Genomic DNA, 27,970 nt, shown 5'->3' on the forward strand with positions numbered 1-27,970 from the left:
TCCTAGGTCACAGTTTCCTTCCACATATAGCTTTGCAAAAACTGCATAAAAAGCACTTGCAGCAACAAAAACATAATATTCCAGAAACTCGCTTTGCCGATCCGATCAGCTGTTCATAACACTTCCTACGTCCATCAGCGTGAACTATCGCATGTCCGCCACGACCTGCCCAAAACCGGAAGTGACGTCATTTTCGCGGAAATGTAGTTTTTTTACCATCAGGGCCTCATGAGCTTATACTGGTGTTTTTAAAACTTATGTTTGACTTTATGACTTTCTGTATCGTTTCTGGGATGCTTAGGACTCATATTGCACTGCTGGAAATAGTTTATTTTGATGCATGTGCTGCTTTTTTGCAAATTTGCAGTATAATATTTATTTTCGTTTTTCCTGCAGTGTATAAAAATTGGTGTATTTCAAAAATAAAACTATGAAGACACTCAAAATAAATTTCCTGTGGTGGGAAACTAGTTTGTGCAACTTTTTTGTATTTACAGTTTTGAGGGATAAGCCTCTTAAATTTCTCTAACTAGAAATATATGTTAAAAAACAAAAACGATTTTAAATTTTTTTGCAGTTTATTGCACTTTTTTTGCCATTTATGTAATTACTATGCACTTAATGCATGCATATTATTACAATTTAGGCTGTAATGGTTGTATTGATGTATAGCAACTTGAAATGCTCCCAAAAATGGCTCTACAACATGTAAAAATATAATATAAGCTCTGGCGGACTTGGTTCTATAGGTCTTAAAGGGTTAATGTATGATCCTATAACAGGGCTTCTGGACCTTATATCAAATTTGCATGTATTCTGAGTCTAGTCTGTATGAATTCTGTTTTTATAGTTAACATTTACATTCAGGCATTTAAACACAATCTGTGTCTTAATCCCAGAGGTCAGGATTTTTTCTCAATTTTTCTTCCTTCAAATCGTCTTAACTTGAATAATATAGTAGGTCTTTTACAATCTTCCTAATAACAAAACCAGCACAATGTCATATCCTCTTCCATCTATTGATTTATGCAGAAATATGGGAATATGGTACTCAAGAAGCCTGCCTCAAGTGGACATTAGAGCAATTGCAATTTTTCTTCAGCTTCATTTTTCAGCCCTCTGGGTTGCCTCTTAAATTTTCAGTGATGGGGCATAAAATGTTAAAAAGCTGTGTATGTGTATGTCTGTGTTCTTGTATAGCTGTTTTTATGAGGACTAATGTAATAATTATTATTATACCATCATTGGGTTGTCTTTTTATCACATGCCTATTTGAGGGTTTAATGTCAAATCAAGTTGCAGTTAAGGAAATTTCAACAGGGTCTGTCACAAAGATAGAAGTTAAATGTGAGTGTTTGTGTGTTATCAGTGAAGTCCAGGTTCTCAGCTTTTTCCTGGCAAACATCCGTTTCCTTGGCAACCCAGACAGGAAACAGGAAGCGTGAGTCAGAGGAAGTCCTTCTAATCTTTGTCTTTACTTGTTTTAAATTGTGTTCTTGTTTGCAACATGTCCTCCTGCTGTCTGCGTTGCTGTGGACACATTCCGGTTTTACAGACAGACCCACACAGACCAGCTGGCTAGCATGCTGTTAGCAATTAGCAAGCCACCAACTGCCTGCAAGTAGGCTAACATAAGCTATCATGCTTTTTACAACTACATGAATGTACTATTGCTGTGTGATTCATTACTATTACTGAAGGCTACTCACCATACCAATACCAACTAGATTTTTAAATCTTAATATAAAATGAGTAGCAGTAGGTGGACATTGGGTAAGGCATGCATGTGTTGTTTGGGTTTCCACCAGCGTGGAGTTACCAAAAATAGAGAGAGCATAGCTTAATATATGAAACAAGAAAAGACCGCTATGTAATCCATTTATTTCAACAAAGTAACTGTATTCTGAATACCACCTTTTGAAAAGGTAACTGTAACGGAACACAGTTACTCATATTTTGTATCTTAAATACGTAACGCCGGTACATGTATTACGTTACTCCCCAACAGTGCATGTAGCCGAATTAATCGAATAAACCGAATTAAAGCAACTGTTGGATTGCTGGTTAAGAAAACAGAAGGACAAGTGTAAGTTGAAATAACCTTTTGCTCATTTCCAGCTCCATATTCTTATTCTTGGACTCTACTAGAGTACCATGCTTGACTTATAGTTCAAAATAATCCTTGCTGGGTTTTGGTGCAGTTCTGCAGTTCATCTTCTCTCTGAAACTAGTTAAATTAGCTCTAAATCCAAAGACTTTAAAAAGCGGAATAAGTTAAAAATTTACAGGAAAAAAATGGAGTTCATTTTGTATGGTAAAATAGCTCTATAAATGTAATATAGAAAAATAAAACAGAATTTACTTACCAAATGTAATAGAGAAATACTTAATGAGTAAAATAATTGGCGACTGGCTCCCTGATGCTAAGTCTCATGGTTCAAGGTTATCTTTGAGTGTCAGTTTGCAGTCCATGCACTGGCTCGCTCGTACATGCTAGCAGCTAATCAACCCTGCTAGCATGTACGAGCTTCAGCTGCTGCAGTGAGGCCCTCAGCCAGTTCACGTTTCTTTGTACTCGGCTTAGAATAGAAACTGAGAAATAAATCAATATGTAAAACTTTACATAATTCTGCCAGCATGGCAGTGGATAAGGAAAAAAGGTTTGCAGCCTTGTTGCCATGCTAACAACTTCATATTGTGTAACTAAGTGAACCTGAAATGGCCTCCGTGAAATGCAGCTGTGTCTGACCCACTTCTGATTCACACTGCTCCACCATCTCCTAACATGTTTTTTCTCCTTCTTTTCCCCCTCTATATCCTGGCCTCCCTCGCCTTTACCTCCCACCCGTCTTCCTCTCGCTCTTCCTCATCTCTCTTCCTCCCTTTCTACAGGATGGGCAGGGCAGCTCCCAGAACACAATCTGAAACCCTGAGACCTCTCACTCCCCTGCAGGATTACTACACTTTAACTACAGTATTACAACACAAAATCTTTCATAGTTTGAAGGGTTCAACAAAAGGCACTACAATATAAAGGTCTCCATCTGCTGCAGAAAGCACCCATCCGACTGCTACTACAGGATTACACCACATCTTCATCCAATCAAAACCTTTCAGAGACACAGGAAGCAGGCACCCCAGGCTGCACCAGGCTGCCCCAGGACCAGAAACCAAAGAAATCACCAGACCAGTAACCCAGACCAAAACAGAATCAGGAAAGACCAGAAGAGACCAGTCGAACTCAGTAAAGGACAGTGGAAAAGTTTGATGGGACTCTTGACGATAGGTGAGTAAATCTATCTTGATATTACTAGGTTTCCTCTCTGCACTTGAAGCGATGATGGATTTGCTTTTAGCCATTTCTGACTCTTTGTTGTCACTTTCAGCTGTTATGAGACTGTTTTGAGTTTGTTTTAAGTCATTTTTGCCCTTTGAGTCCATTTGGAGTCTTTTTTTAGTCATTTGTTTTGTCTCTGGAGTCAATATTAGTTGTTTTATGACTGTTTTTAATCTTTTTGTTCTCACTGTTGGCTATTTTTTGTGCTTTGACTCTGATTTTAGTCATTGTAGTCTTTTTGTGGTAATTTTTTGGGGGGTGTTTTTTATGAGGCTACTTAGTCATTTGTCATTTAGTCAGTTTGGTTTTGGTCATTTCATTCTTTTAGAGACATATTTAGTTTTTCTGAGGTCATTTTGTTGTTTTTAGAGGTTTTATAGCACTGTGCAAAAGACTTGAGCCACCACTCATTTTGCTAGAAACACAATATATTGAGAGCATACAGAAATCGAGTTTGTAACATTCTAACAAACTTGACGGTCAATATTTGATATGATCACCTTTATTCTTCAGCACAGTTTGAACTGTCTGAGCCAGCTTTCTGTAATTTTTTTAAAATAGTCTTCATGAACATTTCTGCTGGCTTCTTGAAGGACATTCAAAGCTCTTCTTTGGATGTTTCTGCCTTTTATTCTGATCCCACACTTCTTCAAAATGTTGAGGTCCAGGCTTTGGGGAGGCCAATCCATGAATGATATTGTTCAACTGTGTGCTTTTCTGTCCAGATATGCCTTTATTACATTAGTCTGTTTGGAATCATAGTTATGCTGAAAAATGAATCTATTGGTACTTTCTTCATAATTCCATCCCTTTTTGTCAAGATCTTCAACACCACTGGCTCAAATGTAGCCAGACCATAACAGAGCCTCCACCATCTTTTACAGATGGCTGTAAACGCTCACTGTTGGACCTCCTTCTGGAATTCCTCTCCCTGTTTCCTTTATTCAAGAAGGGTTTCTTGATAGCTGCTTTCCACTGAGACCATTTCCAATGAGACTTCAGTAAACAGTAGATGGATCAACTTCAGTTTTTTCTTATTTCTTACACACATGACTTTAAGGTAATGATTGTCTGCTGTAGATAGTTTTTGGGCCTGGTACTTCTTTTGTATTTTCCTGTCTTACAGTTTCGACTTGAACACTGCACTCAATGCTGAGATATACCAAGTTTCCCACTATTAGTCCTCTGAAAATTGTCAGGTTCAAGGACTACACTGAAAATCAATGAAAAAGCCGTCAATGTCCTTAAGAAACTCTGAACAACTATTACTCAAGAGCACTTTAAAAACATTACAAGTCACACTTCCTAAAAGCAAATTATAAAGACATTAGTGGTGGTTCAAGACATTTGAGCAGTATTCTACATTGCAGTGATTTTAGGACATTATGTGGTCTTTTCTTAATCTTCTAACTGAGCTTTGTGGATTTTACATGAAAAACAATTAGAGCCGCTTCAAGCAAACAAATATCCAGATGAAAGTGTGTTTTCAATCTTAGGCCAGTATCATAGCACCTGAGAAAATGATGTAAGAAGATGGCTTGTCTTATTATGACTGAACATACATTTATGGAGCACTGACATTATATTCTGAACCTAAAATCTGGAAGCATTTAAGTAAATTTGTAAGTTATTTTCATCAACAACTGATTCAACAACTGAGTAATTTGCCTGGATAAAAGCCTGTAACTGCATGGAGTGAGTCTTTTATTTTTTATTTATCCTGGATCATCTATCAGTTTTCAGATGTGTGTGTTGAGAAACTGTCGATCCGGAGACTTGATGCTGCTACATCGCTGTTTGCTTCAGGACAGGATTTGTAGTAAAAGGACTAACACAAGAAAAAAAGGACAAGTGTGATATTTTAAAACACTTCCAGACACTCATTCATTTGCAGTCTAATATAGGACCCCGTTTCTGCTGGTTCATCCACCTCTTCATTTAGGTTCCTCCAGCATATTTAAGGTCAATGAAGTCTCTTTTTTTATATCTCAGTCTATAAAGAGCATAAAAAACACTCCTCACTGGCTCACATTCATGCCACAACATTGCAAACCTTGAGTCATGTTTGCAGGTCTGAAGAAAAAGTGAATTAGCTTTTCTGCTGCCGTGATTCAAACAGCGCTCACATCCTGCAGCTATTGGCTGCAGTGAAAGCAGCTGAGGCGCCCTGTCAGTAGTGGAGGAGGAAGCCATTTTTTCTCTCTTTGGGCTTATTTTGAGTCTCTTCATGGCTGTTTTTAGTCATTTTGAATATGCATGTATAGAATCACCAGTCGAATTTTTACCTTTGGAAGTTATGCCTCTGCTGCCACCTTTGCTGTTGCAGAACTCTCCCATAGGTTTAATTCAAAGTTGTCTGAGTATAAAGTCTATATGTTATCAAACCTATGGATAAATACACTAGAGAATTTAATACTGAAACTAGTGAAAAAATTAACTAGAACTCAACTACTTGATATAAACTGAAAGAAAACTAAACAGAATTAAAAAAATAATTGAATGAAATGCTGGACAAGTACTTGAGTAACAAAACACAACAACGTGATTAAAGAACAATCACCAAAGAAAAAAAAATATTTAAAGGTACGAAGACCCCTTTCTGACCTCGAGTCCAGGAAAACTAACCCGGTGTTCCCCTCCTGACTCCTCCAATAATAACGGCAATATCTGAAGTGCCTGATTAATTGGCTTTAGGCCAGTTCTATTGTAACAAGGTGGAAGTGTGTATGTAGGCTGAAGGCAAACTGTCAGCACAAGTAAAAACGTGCTTCTCACTTAGCCTTCACTCGACAACTTGCTGTGCTTTTTTCCTTCTCTTTCAGCCTCTGAAACAGAATTTGAAATTCAGGACGTCAAGCTAATTTTTTTTTCCAAATTATTTTATTCTGATCACTCGGTGTGTAAAACAGCCAGACTGTGATCGCTGTCAGCTGGAAACACAGACGCTCTTCTCACTACAGAGGAACATTCAGTCTTTCTGAATTATACAAGAGGGCCGTGAAAGTACATCTGAGCTTTTTATCAGTTTTCCAGCTGTCAACTAAAATTATACTTAACTTTCAGATGTCAAAATGTAGACTGCTGATACACTCGTTGGATTTAAAATGTTTTTTTGAGTAAAAAAGGCCTTTTTTAATGGAATTTGGTTGGTATTCATCACATGACAGCTCATCAATTTCAAATGTACTGAGAGAAACTGAAGGCTTTCTATGGTCTTCACCTTAATGTATCAGTGACATATACCATATTTACATATTTGCCTAAACTGCCATAAATACAGCTGTGGTCATGCATATCTCATGGTAATTTGTTTTTAATGATTTCGTTGAACTGTTCTTTTTCCACGGTGGGATGATTGTACAGCATAGGTCTTTAATTACTGAAACAAGAACTGGAAGCACAAGTTGGAATTCATTTGGGATTGTCTCTAATACTTTTGGTATCCATCAACAAGCTGCAATAAATGAAACCCATTTGACACCTCAGAGTTAATAGAAAAATACACCTGTTACGGGATTCACAAAGATTTAGATTCTGTTTGAAATAGATGGACTCTATGCCTTATCATTGGGCAGTTAATGTTCATCAACCAACTGGTGACAGAGAAAATTCAGTGTTTGTGTGTAAACTCTTACTATTAATCAATTCTTATCGGACTCTTCCTGTGGTCTTCAGGAACCAAAGCATTTTTAGACCTCACTTCTACTTCCAGATGAAGAATGTAGCCTCAGCATTGTTCTGTGTGGGAGGACAGTGGCTCCACTCAGGACAAAAACTGGAAATGATCAAAGTGTTGACCCCAAGTTATTTCAGGACAAAGTCTCCTGCTGCTCTAATCGAACAAACAATTTCTACTTTTTCCCAAAAGTCCAGCCTAAATCGGAGAAGCACAGAACATCCTTGATCAGATCGGTCCTGAAAGAAACCTGAGGACCAACCCGAGGAGACATTACATAACAGAGCACTCTGCAGGGTAGAGTGGAGGAAAACAGTCACTGTGAGCAACACAAAAGCTGCTCCTGCTCCCACTGAGTATTACCTGAAGGACCCATTAACATTTACAACAGCAAGCACAAAGATAACAAGGAGCTGCGCTTTTACCAGGGAAAATATACTTTGATTGCCGATATGTAGCAGAAACGTTTTGCTCACTCAGGTGTGAAAGTCTGATTTTCAGAGCGGCTGAGATGGAGGGAAGAATGGGAAGAGAAGAGGGATGAAACAAAATGGAAGAAGCAATGAGAGATGGAAAGAAAAAAACTGAACCTGTCTACATTTTCCAGGTGTTTGAAGATCTATTTGCTGAATTGATTTTAACCTTTTTTTATTAGCTCTACTTCTCCGTCAGATTTATGAAAGGGCAATACTAGAACTTTACTCAAATTTCTTATAGATCGTCTGCTGTTTGGCATTTTAGTTAATGAGAGGATTTATACTCCTAACTTGTCTCATATTGCCATTTGGTTAAGGTCCTCTGGTATAACATTTAACAAGCTGGGCTCCTCTCTACCTTCATTTTTCAAAGTCTAGTGCAGGGTAGGATCTGTACAATGAAAATAGAAACTATATTTCCTTTAAGGCTGAAGACATTTGCCTTTAAAGTGGATATAAAAAAAAAATCTCAGGACTTTTCCCTTGAAGACAGCAGTTCAGAGCCAATAAAAAATCAGTTGTAGAAACTGCATGGAAGCATTTGTGTATACCTGCAGGTCATCAAAAGACATCTGATAAATATCAGATATGGTAAAAACTGCCATTGATCGACAAACTATTCAGTTTTATTCCATCTATCTAAAACATGTGTGGGCAGATTTTTTCTTTTCTCTGAGAATGTGAAAAAACTGAAACATGAACCATAATGCTGAATTGTGGTGAACTTCATGAATGTGGTAATCATAATGTAAAACTTCGTTACAGTACACTAGGACCAGCTAGGTTCGACTACTAGAGTAGTAATGAGTGTAGCGTGTAATAAAGACCACAGACCAGAAAATAAGTTACAAAGAACAAAAAAATGTAAAAAAAAACTGAAAACAATTCAGCAAAAGGCTGAATAACCCCTTAAACAAACAAACAATCAAAAAAAGAAAAGTTGTCTCTGTGTCCTTTAACTATTAATCCCAGAATTACTCTGAATGCTTATCCGGTGCTTTGAGAGTCAACTGTTCTTTTGCAGAGGTGTATGGATTAATCCTACCAGTTTTTTTTTTTTCAGCGAAAGAGCGCAACCTCCAGCAGGGGGCGCTTTTCCCGTTTCCTGCTCAGCACAGTTCAATCGGTCTGTTGGTGGCTCACCATCTTGTTTCTTGCTCAGCGAATCAAGCTTTGATTTTAGCTCGGCATTTCCCAATCCAAACCTTAATGGCCAAGTCCCGTTCAGTTATGTTCAGAATGTCACTAAGGCAAGGACAGGTTGGAAAGACCAAAATACATTCTCCAGAGTACAAAAATGGCTTTATGTAGACTTCTGGCTTGTTTTTGAATATTTTTTTCACTTGTTTAGGCAGCAGCTCCGCAAGGACTGTCTGCATTTCTCCCTCTACAGCAGGGGTGTCAAACTCAAATATACAGTGGGCCAAAATTTAAAACTGGAACAAGGTCGCGGGCTAACATTAATATTTATTGAAAAAAAAAATCTTCCTCCAGATTTAAGAATGAATCTCTTCTTATGGACTCAAACAAGTTTTGCTGAAAAACTGAATATGGAACAAGCAAAGCTTAATACTAAACAATATATATATTAGCTGTATAATACCGGTAGGCCAGCTCTAATAGTAATTTGGTATGGCTTCGCGGGCCAAATGTAATTAGGCTGCGGGCCAAATTTGGCCCGCGGGCCAGAGTTTGACACATATGCTCTACAGCATCAAAAGGAAGGAACAACCCGGTTGGGTGTGGCTGGTCACAGGAGTCACGCTGCAGCGTGCCCTTTCACAATAAGAGTCTGAACACATATTTTAGCCATCTTACCTGACTTAACATAAAAACACCATGAATTAGCAAGTTTAACCTTTATGATCTATTTATTGACTATTTATCACCTGTAATATATTTCTTATGACTGTTTTTACTAACAGGCTTTTATTTATTGACAGCTATGTTAACCAGGGTTACAATAACATATTTCTTAACAATAAGATTGAGATCCTTGTTTTAAAACCCTTTTAGAAACAGATGACTTTGTGTTGTACACTGCATTGTGTAAGTCCTGTACCAGGAGTAAATGGTTGTATCAACCAATGACAGAAATACTTTAAAAACGGACACCAATTAGGAACATAATACAGACCTGAATTAAGATTAAGGTCATATTTGCAATTTATGATTTTTTTTTTTGTACATGGATTCTGTGAATTATGAAATGTTGTCATATATCTGTAGACCTTTCCATAAAAGGTTTGAATTATGGCTTCTGATGCCAAAATATCCACTATAAAAGGGCAGATGTTTAGTTCAGGGGCAGTTTGTTTGCACAAAAACACGACAAGCCCTCTCAAGTCAAGTTAAATACCAGTACTGACTTTTAGAGTTATTTGCCTAGAGTTTCTTTTTTACTTTTAGAAGGGTTGTTTACTTTTCCCTTCAGGACGTTGAGAGCCTGCGGGTCTATTTTAGTCTAAAGTCACACTAAAGCACTTTACTAAGGATTCAGTATTGTCAGGGCTCTGTGTGCGGGCAGGCAGAGATGAGGATCCAAATGCAGGACTCGAACACAGAATTGAAACTCAAAAAAACCTCAGCTTTATTGCTGGCAGAAAAACAAACATGGAGTGAGGATGGAACACTGAGACCAAGGACACACAGGCATAATTCTGAGGGTACGACGTGACACTGAGCATGGGAAAACACAGGGCTTATATACACAGGGTAGTAACGGGGGAATCGGCAACAGGAGGGAGACACAGCTGGGAGAGATCAGGGCTAACGAGACGGGGGAGCTAAGCTGCACACACTAACATAAGACAAAGACTTTCACAATAAAACAGGAAACATGAATTACTAAACAAGCATGCAGACTTTACACTGAGAGACAGACAGAATGACACATGGAATCTGAACTAAACTAAACGTGAGATATAACTGAGAACAAATCCTTAAGCACGGATAAACAGAAACAAGAAATAATAATCATCATCATCACTACGAGAAGAAAACAATCCATGAAGCAGAAATAAACCAAAACATAATAAACTCAAAATACTGGGTCCAACGGACCCAGAACCGTGACAAGTATAGTGTTTCAATCAGGAGCACAGGCAATGTCTGAACTAACAAATAACAGAACCTCAGTTTTGCTGTTAAGGTTTATGGACATCCAGATGTTTAGGGCCCCTAAACAATGTAAAACCAATTGCTAGGTCTTCAACTTTACTAGTAAACGTAATAGAGTATCGTCTGCATAGAATGACATCCGTTTTTAAAGTAGAGCCTAAAGGAAGCAGGTATAGTTCAGAAAAGAATAAGACCATGAATGAAGCCTCGAGGGACACCACAGGTTGGGGAAAACTCAACATGGCTCCAACACTGTGTCAAGCGAGAAAGCGTGATACTGTTGAAAGAAGCAGTGTAGCTTGACAATGAAGATTTCTTAGATTCCATGCTGGAATAAGGGGCCAGCTTATTTAACTGCCACTTACAAAAATAGTTCAATGAAATGTGTTTTTGAGAACACTTCATTATTCTGTCGGATGGTATAATCACTTTTTGGGAGTTCCCAAAAGGGAACCGTTCCCCACCTCACATCTGCCTCAACTTCAGACAAATGAAGAGGCAGCAAACGTGACTTCTAGAAAAGCAGTGGATGGGATGCATAAAAAGGATTAATCCTGGGGACACGTAGCATTTAGAAACTCCTGTGTAATCAAGCTTTTCATCAACAGTGCACGTCGCAAATTTATATTTGAACAGCTGTCACATTGTTGGCTCGCCTTTTGTCTTTGCCTTCATTTTGAAGGTTAATCCGTCAAAACAACAGTGAAAAGCTCTAATTTATTGAGCTTTTATTTCAGGCACTGAGGCATGAAGATGCAGTTTGGCTTTTTCTGTGCGTTCTTTTGTTACGACCGATGAGAGTGTCTCAGTTCAAAACCCTCAGAACAGGTGGAGATAAAAAGAAAAATGCACACAGGAGTGAAAACCTCAACAGCTGCAGGGCTATTCAGAAATGCTTCGTCGGTGAGTTTGGCTTCAGAAGTGTTTGTTGCCTTTTTAAACAGACAGAGAGGGGGATTTCTCGGGTCTCACCATGCTAATCACAAGCAGAGAAAACATAATCTTCAGTCAGTTTAGTGTTTCTTGACTCCAGTCAACCACCTTCTCTCTCTATGAAAGGTTATTTGAATGACAGGAAAGTGATTCAGCGTCTCTGATTGGTAGAGCTGAAGTGGAAGCTGAAGTGGAGGCTGAAAATCAAACCCTGCAACTTAAAGCTGATTGCAGTGGGAACTGTCAAGGCAGCAAGTGGACAGAGCTGGACATTAATACAAGCTCTGTGTTTGAGAGTGCACCAGGTTATTTCAATAAGCACAGATGCAGTACACTGATATTATATGACCTCCTCTTTTGGTGTTAGGAGCCATTATTTACTGGGAAAACAGGGAGCACAGAAACACTCAGTGAGCTGATGACAAATTGATAATAACACAATTTTCCGCTCATTTTGTACAACAGAAATTCAGCGGCAGAAGACAAAAGAACTGAGCTGAAAAAACTAGGTTACAGTAAGTGTGTCTCCTGGGATTTCACTCACTTTTTGTCCACACTAGTATTCCACTGCTATTAGATGGATTATGGATCAGCCACAACATTAAAAAATCCACTTTTCCATCCATTGTCTTCCTCTTATCTGAAGTTGGGTCATGTGGGCAGCAGACTAAGCAGCATTTTCCTGGGGGGATCCCAAGTTGCTCACAGACGAGATGACTTATATAACATCTTTCAGTAATCTGTCTAAGGTTAGGGTTAGCGTCAGAGTTTATTTCACAATCACCTTTTATATACTTTTATAGTTATATATAGTTTTTCCTAATTACGGATTTAAAGGGGGAAAAAATCTGTTAAAAAAAACACTGCAAGACCAAAATGAATGTGTTGCACTTTATTTGCCTAATTGTTGTGTGGCTAACACAAACTATACTAGTGGATGTTAAGAGGTTAAAACCATTCATCCAGTTTGTTTTGCTCATGTAAAGTCAGGTTACAGTTGTAGTGGCTGAGCATTGTCCTCTGGATGTCATTTCCTCTAGCATTGTTTTCTAGTTCCTCTTAGAAGATCACGAGGCACTCCCATGTCAGATCTGCAGGAAGTTCTGGGTTTACCCCAATGTCTCCTCCCAGCTGGATATTCTCAGAAAAACACCAAGGAGAGACACGCAGGAGGATTGTCTGACTCTAAAACCAGAGGCAAAATGACTTGATCATCGTGTATCACAAGCATCGCATTAATGGTTGGTTCCTAGTGGGCATATAAAACTATGTTTGCAGAGGTAACCCTTTAAAGCAGCGGTCCCCAACCTTTTTTGCACTACGGACCAGTTTATGTCCGACAATATTTTCACGGACTGGCCTTTAAGTTGTCGCGGATAAATACAACAAAATAAAACCAGTACTGGTACCAAAAAAGAAGATTTATTCATAACACACGGGATAATGATAAAAATGATAAATGATAAAGAAAAAAAAAATAATGCTAAAAACCACTAAAAACCCTGAAAACCATCAATTTCACACCTGAGCCTCAACTCTCACGGTACTGGTCTCATGATCTCATTCTTTTGGTTAATACCCAGGCTTAGATTGACTGGTAAACCTTTGTCTTCCAGCATTTGAAACCAGTTGCCTTTTTGTTTAGATCCTCTGTGTGCCAACCAAGCTCCTCTTGTCCGTTAGGAAATGGATATATTCCTTAGGGTTGTGGGGTGAAGTCTCCCTGGATCAGGCTTGTTCTGGCCCATGCCAAAGACAGAGTATCAGAATCTGGAGGCCTGTTTAACAGGCTCGGCTCTTTTGGAGCAGTATTTTGCATCGGCCATGAATAATTTCCAGGAGAGTGCTATTGTCGTAGTGTATATGGTGGTATGCAGTGGTATTTAAAGTGGGAGGCAAATTTTAAAAAAAGCACATTTAAGACATCCTCCATGGATCAGGGTTACTCTAACGCCTCAAGCATTCAGGTGCTAATTGGGATCTTGGGAGACTGGAGGGCAGTTAAACACCTTGGGCTCTTTGTCGTGTTCCTCGAGCCATTCCTTAGCAGTTTGTATGGCAGAGGAGGGTGCAGTGTCTGCATATGGATATGATCCAGGATGTTGGACCTGTCACCCCATAGAAACATTAGAAGCGTTTTGGAGCAGAAATGATGACAAACAAAACTCTGAACATTTAACCAGAAAAACTCCCACATCAAGCAAGAACTGTAAAGGGTTCAGCTTTAACAACTACACAAATTTGTGTCCTCGGTTCCCAAAACACTTACAGAATGTTGTTAAAAGAAGATCTGATGCAACACAGTGAAAACTCTGCCTCAGCCCCAACTTTATTTAAGTTTTTTTGCAGGCATCAAACTCAAAATGAACTGCTATTCTAAATAAATAAATAAAAGTTCTCCATTTCATCATTAAATCCATTTTCCCCACCGTTTTTTAAATTAAATGTAGAGTTTAAGTTATAAAACGTCATACAGAATTCAATTTTTTTTTAAAAACAGGGATTAGAAAAAAATGATTCAATTGTGATATTTATATTGATGATGTTTTTAATCTTGATTTTACCGAAGTTGTCAGAAGCCCAAATGATCGTTTAAAATTATCATTGCATCCCTACAGTAAAACTATCCTGAATTAACCTTTAACAGTACGAACAAGTCAACAGTAGGAAAACGTCTTAGGAACAAAGACTTTATAAACCTTGCATACGTGTTTCTATGAATGTTTTTGTTTTTAGCTTTGTGTGACCTCTGCCCAGTGCATGCTGGGAAACTCTCGAGCCTGCTCTAGCTCTGAATAGCTGTGTGTTGGTGTAAAAGGAATGAAAGAGTCTTTTTAATTTGGTCCTGTGACGTTTTACAGGCTGACATGTCATCCTGTCTGCTGAGGATTCCTCCACAGGGTGAGATGTTAGAGTGAAATATATCAGCAATTACGGGGCTTTTACTGCAGTAAATGAAAGGAAGTGATTCATTTCAGGGAGCCGCTTCTCTGTGTCCTGTTGGCGCTGCTTGATTACCCTCAGTTCACTTCAGCATGCTGTCAAAATCAGCTTAAAGTGTGTTTGGGGTATTGGCTTTTATGGAAAACTGAAATTATGGTTGTGTAGTAATGCTGCTGAGAGCGGGGACCGCTTTGAAAATCCGCTGCTGGTGCATTCAAGGACACTTTCTCAGTATCTGAGATCTTTAAAGCTGGGAACTCAATGGAAAGATTTTAATGCAGCAAGCAACAAATTCAGACAGTTTTCAAAAGCTCACTTTCCGCTCAAAGCTCACTTGAAACATAGCTATTTATGGAGTGCGAGGGTACTAAAAAGGTCCAAACAGCTGCTTCATGTCCACTAAGTGTCCAGGTGTTCAGAAGTACTACTGCGCATGTGCACAAAGTTGAAGTCCACAAGCTGGAAAAGTTTGTGGAGTTGGAATGTAATGAAATTAAACTTTGCATGATTGGCCAAAACAACACCAAAGGAACAGATAGCGCCTCGTATTTTGTCACTAATCCCATGAAAACTTTCGACCATATCATTGAGGTTTGTTCAGATTTAATTTAATTAATTTAAGTGTTCATACTCTCTATTTTGCCTTCATCATATTTGTAGTCATCAAAGCAGATCTGGCAGCAGCTCACGATTAGATTCTTAATATTTTTTTAAAAATACCAGAACAATACTACACCATACTCAGCTCGCCTGGCCTCTCTTCACCTTTTTGTCTATCCAGGATGAGCCCCATTTATGTTACGAGCCAGCTCAAAAGCTGCGGCATAAATAAATATGGAGACTAATACATAACAACGTTGGCTAAAATAGCTGGTACCACTAAGAGTAGTGAGCCACCATGAAAGGCTGCCTTTATCCACACCTGACTAGGTGTGGTCAATTAGCAACAGCTGAACACTCTTGCACTGCAGCTGCAAAGAGATGAGGGGCTGCAGAGGGACGCAACAGATCCATCTTATGGTTTTATTATTTGTTTCTAGTAACACCTTTAATGGATCAGCATCACCATAGCTGCAGCGTCAAGGTTGCTGAGGTGCAAGGATCAGTGTCTGCGTATGGCCATGTTAGGACATTGGCAGGTCACCTGATCTACGACCTCATTAAACACTTTCCTTATCATTTCAATCAGTACTTTCAAGCACAGACTGGATATAAAAGATGGAGGTGGGCACTGTGACATCACCTGCGAGAAATCATATTTTTGAAGCTTTAAAATCACAGTTACCATCTGAGCTTTGAAAGCAGGTGACAGAGGAGAGACTTAGACAGAGAAACCACAGGACAGGACACTCATGAGTCATGACTTGCCAGCTGCCCTGTTTCATTGTCCTTTCTGAATCTAATGAGAGTCATAATTTACAAAATGAACATCATACTTAATTCTGTAAATCATCAGATGTTATTTAATTTCTAGTCTGGTCTGATCCTGAGATGTGCGGCTGCGATTATGAACAACCAAACCAATTATTTTGTTGCCTCCCTCCTCACAATGCTGCTCTGGTTTTGTCTTGTTGTTATGAATCCAGCCAAATCCTTGACAGCATATGAATAATAAAACCAAATCAGCTTCTTAGTCCTGTGGTGAACAGCACATATGCTTTTTTTTTTTTTTCAAAAGCTGGGTGTTAAATAACCATGATTGTAATTTTTGCCCTACTGAGATTGGTCTGTTTTTAAAAGTTTAATTGTTTTTATATGAAACTTTTATATTAAGCTTTTTTTAACCGTGTTGTCGAAGAGCCTTTTAAGGAGTTGCCTTTTTGACCTCAGGGAAACAAGTCTGTTGTTTTTAAGAACAGGCATTAAAAAGAAATTAGTAGTGTGGTCCTTTAAACATGAGTGGGTCCTGCTGAGTTCATAAATCCATCTTCAAATAGCTGAACTGCCTCTGAACTCCCATCTGCTTCTCCTCCCGTCAGCTTACATCGATCCTACGCTGAAAATCATTGCGTTCCCATAGCTTTTATTTCTTTAAACGCAGCTGAAGTGTCTCGGAGTGGATGGACATATAGACTTTAAGCTTAGTGCTGCGATGGCTGAGCAAGCATGACAGACAGGAGAGGAGGAGGAGAGAGAGAGTCAGCAGGTTGGTGTTTTAAACGGGATCTGCGAAACTTGTTCAACTCCGTTGCCATAGCAACAGCGAGCATGTAGATCAGGAGGCTTTTTTAAAAACACGCACACACATACAGAGTGACACAGTGAGGTTAGCACAGGATTCCCTGCTATTCCAGTTTCTATGACAACTCACAACTCATCCTCGCCTCCCCGTCTTCCTCGCTTTCATCCTCAGCTGTAATGGAAGCAGCCATTAAGTTCTGACTCCGGCTCTGCCCAGCTTTATCAGCGTGAGGGGTAATCAGCTGTTAATTAGTAGCAGTGATGATTAATATGAACAATGATTAAAGGAGTACTAATGCAGTGTTAGAGCATCAGCAGCAAGAGGAGCATCGGTCAGGAGAAGCTGCTGGGAGGGACTTGTGTTAAAGCTTTTTTCTCCTCTGACCTCTTTAGCTCGGTGGAAGCGATTGGACCATTTGGCCTGTCAGTGTTGTCCATTAAGGCTAACGACAAGGTCGAGTCTCTCTCTGCTTCATGTCCAGAGTCTCTTAGACTGTTTTCAACCACAGGACTTCGCAGGTTTGGTGTGTCCTTCTTATCACAGGAACTGCTGCTTTCCCTTTTTTTTTTTTTTTTTTACTTAAATCACTCAAAATCACAACAGTCATCAAGCATGTTTCTGGTATAAGGTGAAGGCCCAATAACATTATACACTCAAGACCAAGAGATCCAACAAGCACAACAGCAGGGAGAAAAAAATCAGCTTCACTTTAAAAGGAAACAACAGTCAGTCTTCTTCATTCATGCTTCATCTCGAGGACACACATGGTCTGATGTGGCTTTCATTTCCAATTAACCTGTTGTTGTGACTCAACACAGGAACCAAAAACAATACCTAAATACGTCGGAGAGCAACTTAGGGTTCGTTTCTTACCCAAGGATACTTTGGCATGCAGAGTGGAGCAGCAGTAGTGCTCTACCTCCTGGCCCCAGCCACCCAAGTAGTTTGTAGTACCTAAAGGTAACCAAGTTGTTTGTGATATCTTAACCAAACCAAATAATCTGTAGTAAAGGTGCTTGCAACTTAAACAAATCAGGAAGTAAATAAAAAACACAGGCCAGACATAAAACATGACTTCCTGGCAGAGGTGGGACCAAGTGATTGTTTTGCAAGTCTTTATCCTCAAGTCTCAAGTCAAGTCTCAAGTAATGTCAGGCAAGTCAGAGTCGAGTCTCAAGTCACTGGTGTAAAAGTCCGAGTAAAGTCACAAGTCTGAAATTTTGAATTTCAAGTCCTTTCGAGTCTTTTAAAAAAAAAAAAAAAACGAAAAAAGCATGTTGCAGTTATGCTAAATGTAAATATTAGACCATGTAATTTTAAAATCTGTGTTTTTCTCAACACATGACAAAATAGTGAACTTAGAAAATATACACAAATTGTGAAATTGCACCTCTTTAAAATGCAGCTCAATTAAACCTAGCTCCAAGAATAATTTTCACCGACAGTTCTGAGATAAGCTGCATGTTATTCTTGGATGCGGTTGTAGGACCAGCTTTAAAATCGCATGACAAAAATATCATACACATTAAAAAAAACTGCATCACCAACGTAGCCTGGACAACATTTGCTAGTTAGATGAAGTCAGCTATCTCATCGTAGCATATTTATATGCATATTTATAATCATACGGTTCTTGGAGTGAGTGCATACACTCATGAAGTTTAGTAACTTCAGGTCACTGCAACAAGCCCAGGTACAGTTTACCGACGGATGGGTGCAGGACCTTGAAATGCACCGTGTAGAACGAAAGACCATCGTACGTATCATAAGTTTACCAGTCTCACAAATCGTCTTCATAAATACACATTCGTTAACCGTTTATTAATAGGACCTTTGAGCTCAACGGTAATTAATTAGTAGTGGAAATAATTTCTGGTACGCGTTACAGAAATGTAGCAGTGACAATAATATTGTATGCTGTAATCGTACTGGGCAATTAGTGATACAAAACAACTGTTTTATCCTGTGAATAAAAGTATATGTTTTTGTCAATGTACCATAATAACAGAAGCGAAACACAATATTGTGTCAGGACAATTCACTATTTATGCACAATAAATAAAGGAGCATAGCGCGACAATTTCTGTTCTTGCTTGTAACCTATATCACCAATTATGTTAAGAAAATGACGCATTAACTACTAAAAAACACTGACCTTCGTGTAAATGCTTGGAGCAGACTAACCTGTGAGCTGGAGTGTTCTGGGACGTTATAATTGGTCTTTGAATGGCTGCAATCCAGGCCACCCGTCACCTCTTTGTTACTTCGGAAACATGGCTCGAACAATTTCTCTTCAACGACGTAATCCGATAACAACCGATCTCTTTACCCGTCGGCTTCCCGTGGCTGTCATGCGACCGGCTATTGCAGTTAATAATACAACAGCTTCTTGACATTTTTGTGTTTCTTTTTATCGCTGTGTAACTGATTTCAATTGAAAGCCTGCGTGCGCTAGTACCTCTTGCCACGAGTTCCCAGAATCCTTTGCGGTTTTACCCCTGAATGACGTCACATTTTCAATCTCTATATAATATGCATGTTAAATTTTACATTTGGGGTGAAATATCAAGTCTTTTCAAGTAAACCGGTTCAAGTCCAATTCAAGTCCCAAGTCATTGGTGTAAAAGTCCAAGTCAAGTCACAAGTCTTACAACATTTTTTCAAGTCAAGTCTAAAGTCATAAAATTAATGACTCGAGTCTGACTCGAGTCCAAGTCATGTGACTCGAGTCCACACCTCTGCTTCCTGGCAGAGCATTTCACTACTTAGGCCATTTCCATCACTTTAACCTGCTGACAAAGATGCAGTTTGTAGCTGTTATTTCTCTGAGGTTCATATTGTGGCAGCTGGCGGGTCAAGGCAGCTATGCCAAAGGACATATTGTACACAGGTGGCTTCTGACAAAACAGCATCTTATTGGCCCCTGGAATGAGAACATATTGGACAAAAGCTCTGAGAAAACAAGGCTCAAGGAGGAGCAGCCATCTGTTGTGACTGGTTGCAGAGTGAAGGGAAAGCAAAGAGAGAATAGAGGAGCATAAGGACCACTGACAACAAACAGGACAAAAGACAAACTACAGGAGAGAGAAGACAAACATTAAAGACATCCAGTAGTGGCAAAGAAACACCTGAAGACTGAAGAAATGCTTATTGCAATATGGGAAGTCCCCCCAGCAGCCTGAGCTTAACGAAGAAAACAAAGTGATGGTTCATGGTCACCTGATCCAACCCAAACTATTAGCTTTTCCAAAAAGGAAAGTTTGACGATCGATCTTAAAGGTAGAGAGGGTGTCTTCTGAATCTGAACTGGGAGGTGGTTCCACAGGTGAGGGCCTGAGAGCTGAAAGCTTTGCCTCCCATTCTACTGTTAGAAAGTCAGGAATCACAAATAACCCTCCACTCTGAGAGCGAAGTGTACTGTTGGGATATTAAGGTATTATGAGGGCTTTATGATATGATGGGGTGTTGTTATGGATCAAGTGAAGAGTTTTCAGGGAGCTTTACAACCAGATAAGAAATAATTACAAGTCTAGCCTAGAAATAATAATTATGTAGACTAGTTTTTCAACATCACTCTGAGACATGATGTTTCTCTTTACTGCCATCAGACTTTTGTTTAATGTTTGGTTGAAGGACATGTCCTGTCCAAAAATTACTCCCATGTTCCTCAGTTATGCTGGAGGCACACTAAGTATCTGATTAGACATTGTGGTTTTCAGGTTTTTAGGCCCAAGAACAATAACCTCCATTTTGTCTGAATTTAAAAGAACAAAATTACAATTAATCCAGGCCATTATGTCTTTAACATAGTTCTAGTCTGGCCTAATGGATGTTAAATGGACTGGTTCTTTTATAGCACTAACAGCACTTTAACATGCCCCATTCACCCATTCAAATCATGTTTTTCTACTCCATTCACAGTCCAATGAACACTTTGCGAAAAACTTGGGTTCATTATCTTGCCTAAGGATACTTGCTACTTCACATGCTAAATGCAGCAACCATCTACATTTTGATATTCAGCCATGATCAATAGAGTTCGGTGTAGGGTTGGGCCATATCATACCGTTCACGGTAATATCGGTATAATGTTGGGCAACGATAAGAAAATGAAATATCGCGATAGAATATGGGTAAAACGCGCATGCGCAGTGCTTTTGTTTTCATACGCACATGGCAGCGACTAAGAATGAGGAGGGCGAAAGCGGATTGTTGAATGAAAAGGATGAACCAGAATTGGTTTGCAAAAATGCTGCAACTTCAGTGGTGTGGAACTGGTTTAGCTTTTGTCCGTCAGAAACACAACAAAAAACTATTTTTGGTAGAGCATGCTAGCGGGCCGTCGTTATTACCGTGTTTTTTGGAAAATACGGCACACTTAAAATCAATTCTTTGATTTTTCTGAAAATTGACATTGTCCCTTATAATCCCGTGTGCCTTATGTATGAATTCTGGTTGTGTTTACTGACCTCGAAACGATTTTATGTGGTACACGGTAGAGATGGCACGATACTACTTTTTTATGTCCGATACCGATATCATAAATTTGGATATCTGCCGATACCGATATGAATCCGATATAGTGTGTTTTAATCAACATAACTATTTTTTTAAATATCTTGCTGCATTTTGTATAAGTTCATACTCAAGTTTAAAACAACAACTACACTAAAGCTATTCTGTTATACCTGTATGCAAAAAAAATATTTCATAGTTCAGCAATACTGATCAATCTAATAAACTCAAACCTACACCATCCTCCCTATTCTGGTATTTTAAAGAGTACTTAGCGTAAATATTAAGCAACCTAACTAATAGGGTTCCAACTCCCAGCAACAACAAAAATAAATAAATAAAAAATAGGGAACCACCCCTCACGCTCCACCTCATGATGCTTAATCGACGTAATCAACCTTAATTTGATGCAGTGTGAAAAAAAAATGCACAGAAATCAATTATTTTTCAATATATTAAAATATTAAATAAATTCAACATCTTTCTTCAACAAAATTGCACACTGCACAGATGGTACCTTCCCAAAGGAAAAAGTACTATAGCTTACATATTAGTTAGGTATATATATATATTAGACTTAATAGTTACTATATACAGTAATGGACTTCTATTCATTTTACATCAAATTAAAACTTTGGGTGTCAGATAATTATTTATCAAAAGCTAGACATTTTAAATGAGAATAAGAAAGAAAAATATGTCTTTGTGGCCCCTTTTCCCTGTTAATGCCCTATCGGCCCCCCTGGCTAAACTTTGCTAGATCCGCCCCTGCACAGTTACCAGCGTCAGCTACGTAGAAAAAGATCCTGGTGTAGAAAGTAATATTAAATAAATTCTAACAACAGCTTATCAAGCTGAAACGTGCTGCTGTTGTTCAGCCGCTGATTTCCTCTTTCTGGTGCAAAGTGGGCCAAAAACAAAGAAGCGATACGGACTCACGACAGAAAAGCCGATCAGCTGATCATTAAGCAGTTTCATGATTGAAGTCGCAGCAAGAAGAGGCAGTTGCTCCATATATCGTTTGTTAAGCTTAACGCAGGAATGCTTTACAAACATTCAGAGATGGACTTACACACTTGCTTTACTTCTCTCGGGGATAACTTTGTCGGAGATGAAATGCCGGGTTGCTAGCGAAGCTCCACATGCTATCCAGACCACCGACAGGTCCCGCATGCCACAGCCGCTCTATCACGTGATGCATACTGCTCCGACGTGCTAACGTTCTGAGGCGAGTTACGGCGTGTTGCAAGTTTTGTGAGGTGCTTTCGTGATATTTAATGGATCGGATTACATTTTTTATTTTTCTCTGATATCCGATCCAGTAATTTAGGTCAGTATCGGACCGATACCGATACGTAATATCGGATCGGTCCATCTCTAGTACACAGCGCTCGAAAATCTGTCAAATGTTTTAGTACGACTTTGCTAAGGCACGAAGCCGCACCGCTTGATGGATTGTCTGAGCATTAGGATATCGTAGGCAGGAGCCTCGCGGAGTGGTACGTACTGTGCTTCAACATAATATTACCGTACTGTGTGTGTGTATAACCTCTTTTTAAGTTTTGTGGATATTATACATGGTTATGCTGAGGATATGTCGGCCAATTTCCACTGGAAATGCCTTTTGGTTAAACTGTCAGCAAGGAATTTGCATTTGCACTGCAAATTTTTTATAAAACTTTAATGCACATATAAAACAGCTGTTTGTTTAAGTGAAAATACATTGATTTTTTTTCACTAATAAAGTTGTGGAGTTGTAAAGTATTTTGTCTAGTGTCAATTATATCGTCAGTTACATCGTTATCACAATTTTTCAAATGTATATCGTGATAAATATTTTTGGTCATATCGCCCTACTCTAGTTGGGTGTCATCTGCAATGGAGTGAAAATGTGTGCAGTGTTTTCTTATAGTATTTCTGACGCAAAGCATGTATAATTGCAGTTAAAAGTATGGGTCCGAGCATGGAACCCTGTGGAACACCATGACTTGCTTTAATGTGTGACAAAAACTCTTTGGAAATAATCTGCTGAATATCTAATAAGTGCGCATGCGCCAACCAGCGTGCAGCCTGTTACAGTCGCTCCTGCTTTTCTCTTAGTTTAGCTCTTTTTTCTTACGTATTCTTTTTTTTTTCTGACTTGTATTTTCCTCCGTTTTCTATCTCTTACTCAATCACGTGGATTGAGAGAGTTTTTGTTCTTCTGGTGGCCGTGGAACTGTTACTTTTATCAAGGAACGGGACCGCGGCACATCTCCTACACGCACGGACTGTTTACTCCAGAGATCAGCTGATCGCCCTGATGCCGGCCGGCTCGCTGGCCAGGCCCGCAGAAGTACCAGCTGAAATTTGGAGGAAAACACATCGGGGATGCAGAGGTCAAGGACAGAAGAGAAGAAAAAAGGTGACGGTGAGACAGCGGAGGCTCGAAGCGAGGAGGAGGTTTAAACCGTGTCTGCCGTCTATCGTGATGGGAAATGTGCGATCGTTGGCAATTAAAATCGACGAGCTCTCAGCACTGGTACGGAGTCAGAGGGAATACCGAGAGTGTAGCCTGATGTGTTTCACCGAATCATGGCTGCACCAGGACATTCCCGATGAGAATGCTTCCGTGGAAGGCTTCCACACTGTTCGGGCGGACAGGGACAGCATCGCTAGCGGTAAGCGTAAAGGAGGTGGGCTTGCTGTTTTAGTTAACAACCGGTGGTGTAACCCTGCCAACATAACAATCAAAGAAAGGATTTGTTGCCCGGACACTGAACTGTGTGCTGTTGGACTCAGGCCGTATTATTTACCCAGGGAATTCTCTCACGTCATCTTGGTGGCTGTCTATGTTCCCCCCTCTGCTAACCCCACAGCTGCATGTGACACTATCCACTCTGCCATAGCTCGGCTACAGACTCAGCACCCGAGTGCCTTTATTGTGATCTCGGGTGACTTCAACCATGTATCACTGGACAATACACTACCAACATTCAAACAATATGTGGACTGTCCCACCAGGGGAGAGAAAACTTTAGACTTACTGTATGCTAACGTCAAGGATGCATACAGCTCCTCCTCCCTCCCCCCACTTGGTAGGTCAGATCATAACCTGATTCACCTCACCCCCCGCTATGTGCCAATTGTGAGGAGGGAACCTGTGACCACCAGGACTGTTAGGAGGTGGTCAGAGGAGGCAATAGCGGAACTACAGGGCTGTTTCGCGGTGACCGACTGGGAAACACTCTGTGAGCCTCACGCCGAGGACATCAATGGGCTTACTGAGTGTATCACAGGCTACATAACTTTCTGCACAGACTCCATTGTTCCAGCTCAGACTGTTCATTGTTACCCAAATAACAAGCCGTGGGTGACTAAGGACATCAAAGCCCTCCTCAACAACAAGAAGAGGGCTTTCAGAGGGGGCAACAAAGAGGAGGTGAGGAAGATCCAGGTGTTACTAAAGGACAAGATCAGAGAGGCTAAGGACAATTACAGGAGGAAGCTGGAGTGGAAACTCCAGCAGAACAGCATGAGAGAGGTGTGGAGGGGCATGAAGACCATCACTGGATTCAGGCCAACCAACAGCAGGGGAGCTGAGGGAGGTGAGAATAGAGCCGACGAGTTGAATCTGTTTTTCAATAGATTCGACACCACAGTGTCTGCTCCCACCCCCACAACCTCACCTGCAGTCAGCCTGGAATCCAGAGCCACACCACTGTGCCAGCCTCTCTCTTCACATGTTGCCTCCTGTGAGATTCCTGACACCCCACCCCCACCCATCACCTTCACTCAATACCAGGTTGAGATGCAAATGAGGAGACTTCACTCAGGCAAGTCTGCTGGACCAGACGGAGTGAGTCCCCTTGTCCTCAAGACCTGTGCCCCCCAGCTGTGTGGAGTCTTTCATAAACTGTTTATGCTGAGTCTGAGTCTGCAGAGGGTCCCGGTGATGTGGAAGACATCATGCCTCGTCCCTGTACCAAAGACGCCTCGTCCCAGTGGCCCCCAGGATTACAGGCCCGTGGCACTGACCTCCCACATCATGAAGACCCTGGAAAGGCTCATCCTGGACCAGCTGCGACCCATAGTAAGACCACATCTGGATCCCCTTCAGTTCGCTTATCAGCCTCGTCTCGGAACAGAGGACGCCATCATCTACCTGCTCAATCGTGTCTACACCCATCTGGACCAGCCGGCGAGCACTGTGAGGGTCATGTTTTTTGACTTTTCCAGTGCTTTCAACACCATCAGGCCGACCCTCCTGGGTGATAAGTTAGCAGCGATGCAGGTGGATGCTTCTCTGGTGTCCTGGATTGTTGATTACCTGACAGGAAGACCACAATATGTACGTCTCCCACAGTGTGTGTCTGACAAGGTGATTAGCAACACAGGGGCACCACAGGGGACTGTCCTCTCCCCCTTCCTCTTCACCCTCTACACCACAGACTTCAGCCACTGCACAGAGACCTGCCATCTTCAGAAGTTTTCTGATGACTCTGCGGTGGTTGGATGCATCAGCAGGGATGATGAGACAGAGTACCGGGCTGTGGTCGACTCCTTTGTCACGTGGTGTGAGCAGAATCATCTGCAGCTCAACGTGGCAAAGACCAAGGAACTGATCGTGGACTTCAGGAAGACCAGGAAACACTTGACCCCTGTTTCAATCCAGGGGGTCAGTGTTGACATTGTGGAGGACTATAAATACCTTGGAGTACACATTGACAATAAACTGGACTGGGCTAAAAACACCACAGCACTTTACAGGAAGGGCCAGAGTCGTCTCTATTTTTTGAGGCGACTGAGGTCCTTCAACATCTGCCAGAAAATGCTGAGGATTTTCTATGAGTCTGTTGTGGCCAGTGCGATCCTCTATGCTGTTGCATGCTGGGGGAGCAGGCTGAGGGTCGCAGATGCCAACAGACTCAATAAACTGATCCGTAAGGCCAGCAATGTTGTGGGGATGGAGCTGGACTCCCTCAAGGTGGTGTCGGAGAGGCGGATGCTGTCCAAGATAAAGACAATGTTGGATAACACCTCCCACCCACTCCATGACATGTTGGTCAGTCACAGGAGCACGTTCAGTGAGAGACTGAGATTACCGAAAAGCACCACTGAACGACACAGGAAATCATTCCTGCCTGTGGCCATCTCCCTGTACAACGCATCCACTTAACACACTGTTTGCTGCTACAGCTACACATGTTTCTTTTCCAACTATTTATTTATAAGTGACTTATGTATGTATGTATGTATATATATGTATATATTGTACTATTCTTAGTTAGCGTATTGTCTGTCTTGTCTTAATGTTGGTTTAAAATGGAGCACTGTAACAAAAAATAATTTCCCCCAGGGATCAATAAAGTATTCTGATTCTGATTCTGATTCTGATCTAGTGCAGCTCCTTTAATCCTTTTGATATGGCCTTCCTTTTAATTTAAAAAATAATAAAGATCATAAAACGTTATCAAAACATGTATGTTACAATTATCAACAAAACATATAGTACTATTAAAATACTACATTATTTTCAGAATGAATATTGCAAGATAACTGAGGAATGAATTTCATCCAGCTCCTCTTTCTCCTCTTTCCTTTCCCTTCCCTGTCTAATCATTTTCACACAGCAACTAAACTTTAGTCAAACTGTTGTACAGACACTTCCCACTGTGTGAACGCTTGGTTAAGGGGTGAAAAACAGGATGTGATGTAACATCCTGAGGACATTATTAGCGTTGGAGGAGGTGGAGGTCATATCAGAGTCAGCAGCAGACTATATGAATAAGATATCGTCCCACGATCACAGAGAATTAAACTATGAAGATACCTGGTGTTTAATTACATGAACGCTGATGTGCTACATTTGGTGTGCGGTGGAAAACACTAATGGAAAGCAGCCATTTTAACTGTTAACCTCTGTAAATGCAAAATATCCCCTGTGAGTGTCATGATTCGGCCGTGTGGCAGGCAGGATGAGGACCCAAATTGCAAACTCACAGACACGGGGGATAAACTCAAAATGCAGCTTTATTGCTGACAGGTGATAAACAATAACGATGATACAAAAGCAATGCAAAACTACACTAAACTGGGAAAAGCTAAAGTAACATATACCGGAAGACACGGGGAGAACCACACACGGCATGAGGGAGAACGCGACGCCGAACAGAGGGAGACTCAGACAGAAATACACAGAGGGTAAACGAGGAAAGTGGGCACACACGGGGAACACAGGTGATACTGATAATCATAACGAGACAGGGCGGGGTGAACTGAACATGACATGTACAGGCACAGAGGTTCAGACAGGAGGAGAGAGAGCACGGGGAAACACAGACATAACGGGCTGGGGAAACATGAAACAACCACAAAGGGAGACGAGGGCTCATAAATACATAGAGGGCACACAGGGTGGAGAGAGAGCACGGGGAGAACTTAGACATAAAGGGCAGGGGAAACATGGAATAAAACATAAGGAGAGACGAGGGCTCACAGATACACAGAGGGGCACACAGGGGGTAAAAGCCATGAAGGGAAAACACTTAGGGAACAACACAACAGGGCAACTCAGAAAACATGGCCTAAATAAGGAACGAAATACAAACATACAAGGAACTAAGAATACTGGGCCCACATGGCCCAGGACCATGACAGTGAGAGATGTCTGTAGGAGGCTGTTAGATTCATGCCAATATCTCTGTCATAATAGAGACCATTTTTCAATCCATATTTTAATATGATTTTAAGGTCTGGACATCTCTTCATTTAAACTTTATTTAAAAGTTAAAGTGGGTCCATGATTG

General features: G+C 40.5%; 1 protein-coding gene across 3 annotated transcripts in view; it reads left to right on the forward strand.

Moving 5' to 3' along the window:
• The window catches only part of shank3b (SH3 and multiple ankyrin repeat domains 3b), a 69,696-nt gene that overhangs the window by 9,080 nt on the left and 32,646 nt on the right, over positions 1 to 27,970 (forward strand). For all 3 annotated transcript variants that reach the window (XM_085437414.1, XM_085437415.1, XM_085437416.1), the window contains exon 2: positions 2,893 to 3,286. The gene's annotated coding sequence lies outside the window, so the exon portion shown is untranslated. The remainder of the gene's footprint in view (positions 1 to 2,892; positions 3,287 to 27,970) is intronic.

Source organism: Copadichromis virginalis, linkage group LG17 (assembly GCF_057382275.1).
Source record: "Copadichromis virginalis isolate Kocher_CV1m ecotype Utaka linkage group LG17, C_Virginalis_male_GT1.1, whole genome shotgun sequence".
In the NCBI taxonomy this organism is placed as follows: domain Eukaryota; kingdom Metazoa; phylum Chordata; class Actinopteri; order Cichliformes; family Cichlidae; genus Copadichromis; species Copadichromis virginalis.